The sequence below is a fragment of the Sinocyclocheilus grahami genome, unplaced genomic scaffold, assembly GCF_001515645.1.
Source record: "Sinocyclocheilus grahami isolate Dianchi unplaced genomic scaffold, SAMN03320097.WGS_v1.1 scaffold1145.1, whole genome shotgun sequence".
NCBI classification, from domain to species: Eukaryota; Metazoa; Chordata; class Actinopteri; order Cypriniformes; family Cyprinidae; genus Sinocyclocheilus; species Sinocyclocheilus grahami.
Window position 1 is genome coordinate 81,567 of NW_015506324.1, and position 6,747 is coordinate 88,313.

Consider the following 6,747-nt stretch of genomic DNA (forward strand, 5'->3'; position numbering starts at 1 on the left):
ATGGCTTTTTTGGAAGCTCAAACATACGTGTAAGTTCAATGACCATGTTACGTATGTAATTTGATCAATAAACGTTTGTCATTTAAAGTGGCAGATCAAAGACTTGGATTGAACCTGCTTGCTCCGTGTAACACTTAAGTGAAGTTTTCCAAACCATATGTAATGATAAGGAAAATTACACCTAAGGTGCTTTATGAAACCTGGCATAGACATTATTCTACTCCAGAAAACAAATGAAAGCATACAAAAGTATGGAGGCATATTTTTTGTTAGTGGTTGCATATGTAAGTTTTATTAACTCCTGACAAAGTGGTCACTGCACACACAAGCATTATCCGACTCGGCTTCTCCCGACCGCAGATGCAGGTTCAGTCAATTTATTTCATTTTCCCCCCTTATGAACACCAACTTTTGGTACACGATAAAAGCTCCTTGTGGTTTCTCGGTTTGATCGATTTGAGCAACCATAAACGACGCAAAACATTAATAGTGCTTCATATGTGGAAATCACTTCCTGCCCTCCATCTGCATTTCGCGTTTTAAAATGACCTTGTACCAAGCGGTATTCTGTAATGAACAGATTAAGCTTGCTCTTGAAGACTCGGACAAGCACAAATAAGTGACAGCACTGCACACATTGTATGTTTATCCCATTTGACATGCTCAGTTCAGTACATAGAGTTCTCTCTAAATGACATACGAAAGACATACAAAATATGCAGTGCTGTGAGTCCCCATGCAGGCCTGGACTGAAAACCACTGCAATAGGGTACGGTCAGTGTAAAAGTTGCCATGGCAACTAACAACTCAAGACACCTTTCAGAACAGGAAGATAGGGCCAGGAACACGTCTGGTTTTGAAAATTGATTGCCTTGCTTGAATAATCTTACAGTAGTGGTCGACCGATATTGTTTTTTTTGACCGATGCCGATATCTTGGAACGCAGGGTGGCCGATGGCCGATATAATGGTATTTATTTTAATTAATATTTAAGAAATTTGAAATAATTTGAAAATGGATTAAAAAATAAATTAGTAAAATAAACATACTTATACTTTAGATGAATAAAGTATTTTTTACAAATAATTAAATATTTAATAAAATTATAATTAAAAAGGAAGTAAACTGTAACCAACATAGCACTCAGCATTCTGGGAAGTTTGTGTGCATTGGGAATCATATTTTTTCAAATAAAGCCATGGTAACACTCATTTTACATAGAGCACAGTGAAAATGACATGAATATGGCAGTGGGCAAATGCATAAAGCACAGCATAATTTGAAATCACAAATTTAATGTTTAAAGCATTCATTTTGCACGGACCAAAAGTCACGCAGAGAACATGCGATCATGCAGGTCACATGCACACTTCACAAGATCTCACAGCTGGATTCGACTAAGTTTGCAAGGTTTGTGAAATTACATTTTCATTAGCCATTCAAAGATTTGTTTAAATTATGTAAATGCGTATTTGCTGAATGCTGACGGCAAACGAGAAAGTATTATAATGCTTGCCTTTCTATTACTAATAATATAAAAGCAATCGTTATAATACTTTCTGTATACATTTTAATTCCTTTGTTTAACAGTTCTGTCTGATTATTAAACAGACTTCTATCCGTATTTAGAAAGAACTGTTAACGACAACAGTGACCAGGGAGAATGTGAGCACTGTGTGCTCAGGCACTGCCATCGCGCCGTCAAAATAAAAGTCCCGCCTCGAACGCATCGGCCAAACAGAAAAAAATATCGGCTGATGCCGATATTTGAAAAATGCCAAATATCGGGCCGATATATTGGTCGACCACTATCTTACAGCCTTGCAAAGAATGTTCAAGACTAAGTTGACTTTCTTTCTAATGTTCTCAGGCCTTGGCTTCTTTAAGAAATTACCTGTTTTTCAATAGATGAATACATACAGCAATGTGAGGTTTAATTTTTTTAAAAGTCAGTCTGATATAAATGTAATGTCAATATGTCTAATAATTTGTGCATCAATGCCAATGAATTGTGGGCCATTGTAGGCTGCAGAATTTGTTCGTTTAGCCATACAGAAAAAGAGAAAAGAAGCACAGGCAATGTCTTTTGAACTTCGAACTTTTCATTGGACCAATTCTGAATGCCACATCATATTTGCCCACATTTTGCCTTAAGGAATGAGAAGTGTGGAGATTTTCTGCTGTGAATATACGAATCCACTGCTGCTGAACGATGCAATAAAGTTTCACAGGGTTGAACTGAACGTCTCATAATATCTGCATTTAATTCCATAAGATTAAGATTTTCCACATTATAAAGCCAAACAGAGTTAGGCGATATTTTAACTGTGAAAAAAAGGGTTCTTTCAAGTCCATTAGATATGCAGGTTTTCAAAGCATTTTACCAAGGACAATTATTTTATATCACACCATTCTGTCTGCACCTCAGCATGAAAGCATGCACCTGTATCTGTATGTGCGACTCCATGACTCTAGTAATGTACCCAAAGGGGTTCACACACACACACACACACACACACACCACATTCACATGAGGTCCTCATTTTCTGTTTGTTATTGCATGTTCATTACTTGTTAGATTTTTAGAACAATAAGTGCTGCTTTTGTGAAAATGACATTGAAACGACAGAAAAACAGCACATTTTTTCATGTTTAGATCGTAAAGGATTTTGAAACTGGAAAATAAAAATTGTGATATTATAAACTGCATAGCCATCCATCTATAAACTGCATAACCACCTATTTAGATGTATTAATTTTTTTTTTATAAATCTAAATGTATGAAGACCCAACTTGTATTTAATATTTTCTTAAATTTATTTAATTTTTTAATTTATTTTTTAATGCCTTAAAACTACTGAAATTATTAGAAAGCCTGGCCTGACCTTATATTGGTTTATGAAAAATGTTTTTATTTATTATTTATTTATGTTCTCCCTTTTGTTGTTATTTGCATATCTTATCAGTCTTGGTGAGATGATTGTCTTAATGCCTTGATGTCTCTTTTGTTTTCTGAAAGTTGTGGAATTAAAAAAAAAGTTTATCATCTTGAAATGGAATAATAAGATGCATGTTAGCATTAACACATTGCCATTATTATATGACAGAGTATAGTTTTAAAGTCTTACTGGTTGCCTGATTTTCATTTAATCTACTACAGTGATGCATCGTTGCCCTTTATGATCTCATTTTGTTTTATAGTACATGAATTGTTCTTCTCCGGTGATATTTTCATTTATTATGACTATCAAGAAATAAAATGACCAAGGTTTAATACACAACCCTGTGCTACATTTTTACACACAGCCAAATAGATTAAGCATGCCAGAAGCCTTTCAATCTATTAAAGCTGAACTTCAAGATTTCAAATTTGTCATTATGTGAATCCAAAGAGTTTTTGCAGTACTCAGAACCATAAAAAAATGCAGGCTAAAACAAGACTGTGTCTCACAAACCAAAAGCTATTGTGCTGCTCAGCAGAGTCCCGTTGCAGACTGTGTGAGGAGTATAATCTAAGTGCAGTCCTGAGAAAAGAAAAATTGATCACTCTTTTGTGTCTCTGCTACATTCTCTTCCTCAACCGAGTACTACACTTTTCCCCTAAATTTATCTGTCACCTCCTCAAGTGCACCTAAAATAACTCCAGCACATTCTTAAGCATGGGCTCACGAAGGACAGAAAGTGCATAATCCTGTCTGTCATGGACAACAAAGAGAAGCAATAAAGCTTTAATGTTAATGTTTTCTACTTCTGTGTTTTATAACAGGAAATGAGAATCACAGGAAAGGCTAAATCACAAAGACGATTCTGACTTTTATCTCAGCTGTGTTATGTAAAACATCACCAAAATTATATATATGAATACTGATTTCTGTACCACCACCCTTATATCTTTTCTAGGGGTATTAGTATGAAAAAACTGTAAATTCTGCTTTGCCTACTGCCTATTTTCTGGACCACGCAGTTTGATTACACTTCTGTTGATGCTACTGCGGCAATACTTAACATACTACATTTGATAAAAATGTATTATTTATTTATAAAATGTATTATTTCAATATATTTTATTGATTAATTCAAACAGTTGTAGGCCAAAGCACGGCATGCAATATAGCTGGATCAATCAGGCTGATATAGGCCAATATCTCTAAAACATACAGTACTATGAAACTGCTAAAATAAAAGTTAAAAGCTAGACTACAACTTAAGATAAAACTTTATTGCTAACTTTTGAGTATGCTTCTGATAAAGTGCATTAAAAGCAGCTCTCGGCTGGCCTAATGATCCCCTGATGGAGTAATTGACCGTCTGATGTTTTACTTTGAAACTTTCATCCTTGGCATTTGTTAAAGGCAGAGGTTCCACTTTTGAAATATTGTGCTCGCAGTAGCAGACACCAAATTACTATATTGCCTACCGTTCTCATTGCTGACTAGCACAGAATTCAATTTCATTGTTTAATCATAAGCATGCTGGCAAATTATAGACTGTTTATAGAAATATGAAAGTTTGATCTGTCTGATAGATCTGTCTGTCTGACAACCATGGTCGACCTCTTAGGGTTTCTAGATGTACTGTAAACGATGACAAATAATGATTAAACAATGGCCGCTTCACAGCCTCAGACAATGCAGTTATTTATTTGGAATACAAATCTAGAGCTTATTTAAAGCAATAGAAATCTTTGATAAAGTGTTTTTGTCATGGACCATGTTTCTATCTACTACTTACAAACAGATTCGGTAATATTTGTGAACAAACAGCTAAATGTGAGCTTAACTTTGAAAAACTATCCATTGCAAAAATGGTGTGGCTGTTTTCCCCTTTTAAATGAGCACAACTGGTTATTTAGTATCTGTCGTATTAAATGTAAGTAGCGGACATTCTTTGAATAGTCTCCCTAATCAATCGAAAATATAGGGTGATTTTCAACCTGCTAATATATTGTTCAAGGCATACTCATTTTTAATATTTTATAGCCTCGGGCAAAACTCAGTTACTTTGATCCCCGGGAAGCCTTTGCATAAAGGATTATAAGGAATTGTGCCATTAGGGTGATGGGAACTGCTGCTTTTATCAAATACATCAAAGTTCAGTTGGTGCCTATTAAACATACATGTTTGTTTCTCTGGACACACAAAATAGGGGTATATGTTACGGGGTGAGAGACGTGAGACGTGCGGATCCATTTGCATGCTTTTATCAAAAGGCGTGGTCATGAAACAGGCATGGGTCGATACAGAGCAAACAGTAATAGAAGAGGCAAGATGAAGATTAATCCAAAGGCTAGCGTGGGTCTGAGATCGGCGAACAATGTCCAGAGAGGTAGGCAATAGAAGAATCCAAGACAGGCAGGAGATCAGGAAACAGGCAATCAGGCACCAAACTAGATGTGACTAGACTAGAACTAGGAACTTGACAAAACTCTGAAATGGCTCTGTAACGTAGCTATCACGCGATAAGCGCTGAACAATATTCTGCCTTGAATGGTGGTGTGAGACTGATTTATATAGTGTGTGTTATTGGTTTCAGGTGAGCTTGTGATTAGCGCAATGGAGCATGGGAAATGTAGTCCAGGGTGATGTGTAATAGTCTGCGTGGTGTGAGAGTCAATATAATGGGAGGGCGACCTCTGGTTGCAAGTGGATGGAAGTTCATGGACAGGATTTGTGACATAGCCCCCCCCCCCCAAGGAGCGGCTTCCAGACGCTCCTAACTCAATATAATCCAGGAGGGCGGTGGAGCTGAGGCGGGACAGGGGGAGGGACGGAGGGCCAGGTCCACGTGGAAGTGGAGAGACTGGGGTCTGAGGCAGAGTTGGCAGAGCAGAGGACCAGGGTGGAGCCGGCAGAGCAGGTGGAGCTGAGGACCACCACAGCTGAGCAGACGGTTCCGAAGATCCCCACGGCGGAGCAGAAGACCACCAGAGCAGCACAGGAGACCACCAGGTCAGAGCAGACGGAGCAGAAGACCACCACGGAGGAGCAGAAGACCACCAGGCCAGAGCAGACAGAGCAGGAACCCACCAGGATGGAGCAGACAAGACAGAAGCCCACCAGGGCAGAGCAGACGGGACAGAAGCCCACCAGGGCGGAGCAGAAGACCTCCATGGTGGAGCAGACAGAGTAGGAACCCACCAGGGCGGAGCAGACGGGACAGATGCCCACCTGGGCGGAGCAAAATACCTCCACAGTGGAGCAGACGGAGCAGGAAACCGAGGCAGGAAGTGGGACCTGGGTAAAATTGAAAAACAGGAAACAGACAGTGCATTCACCGTCTCAAGGATCGAGGCAGGGAACACAATAAGTTTATCCATAGTCTCCCTGGTGACCACTGAATGGGTAGACAGTTCAAAATCTGGCTCATTGACAGAGACTGGACAGGCAGACAGTTCATAAGCAGACTCACTGACTGAGACTGGACAGGCAGACCATTCAAAATATGTCTCATTGGTCAAAACAGGACTGACATATGGCTCAAAACTAGAATTCTTGACTGAAACAGGATAGGTAGACAGTTCATTAGTGGTCTCTTGGGAAATGACAGGGGTAATGGGACAGACATGGAGTGTTTTTGTGGTTTCTAGGCTCATGATAGACAGAGTTAAGAGGTCAAAGGTGGATGTTTGGGCTGTGACAGGGCCACCGGGGTAAAGGTGGGGTGCATCTGATCTCATGACAGTTGGGATTGAGTGTTCAGAGGCGGGTTCCCTGGACGTGACAGACAGTTCAAGCTCTGAGACATGTG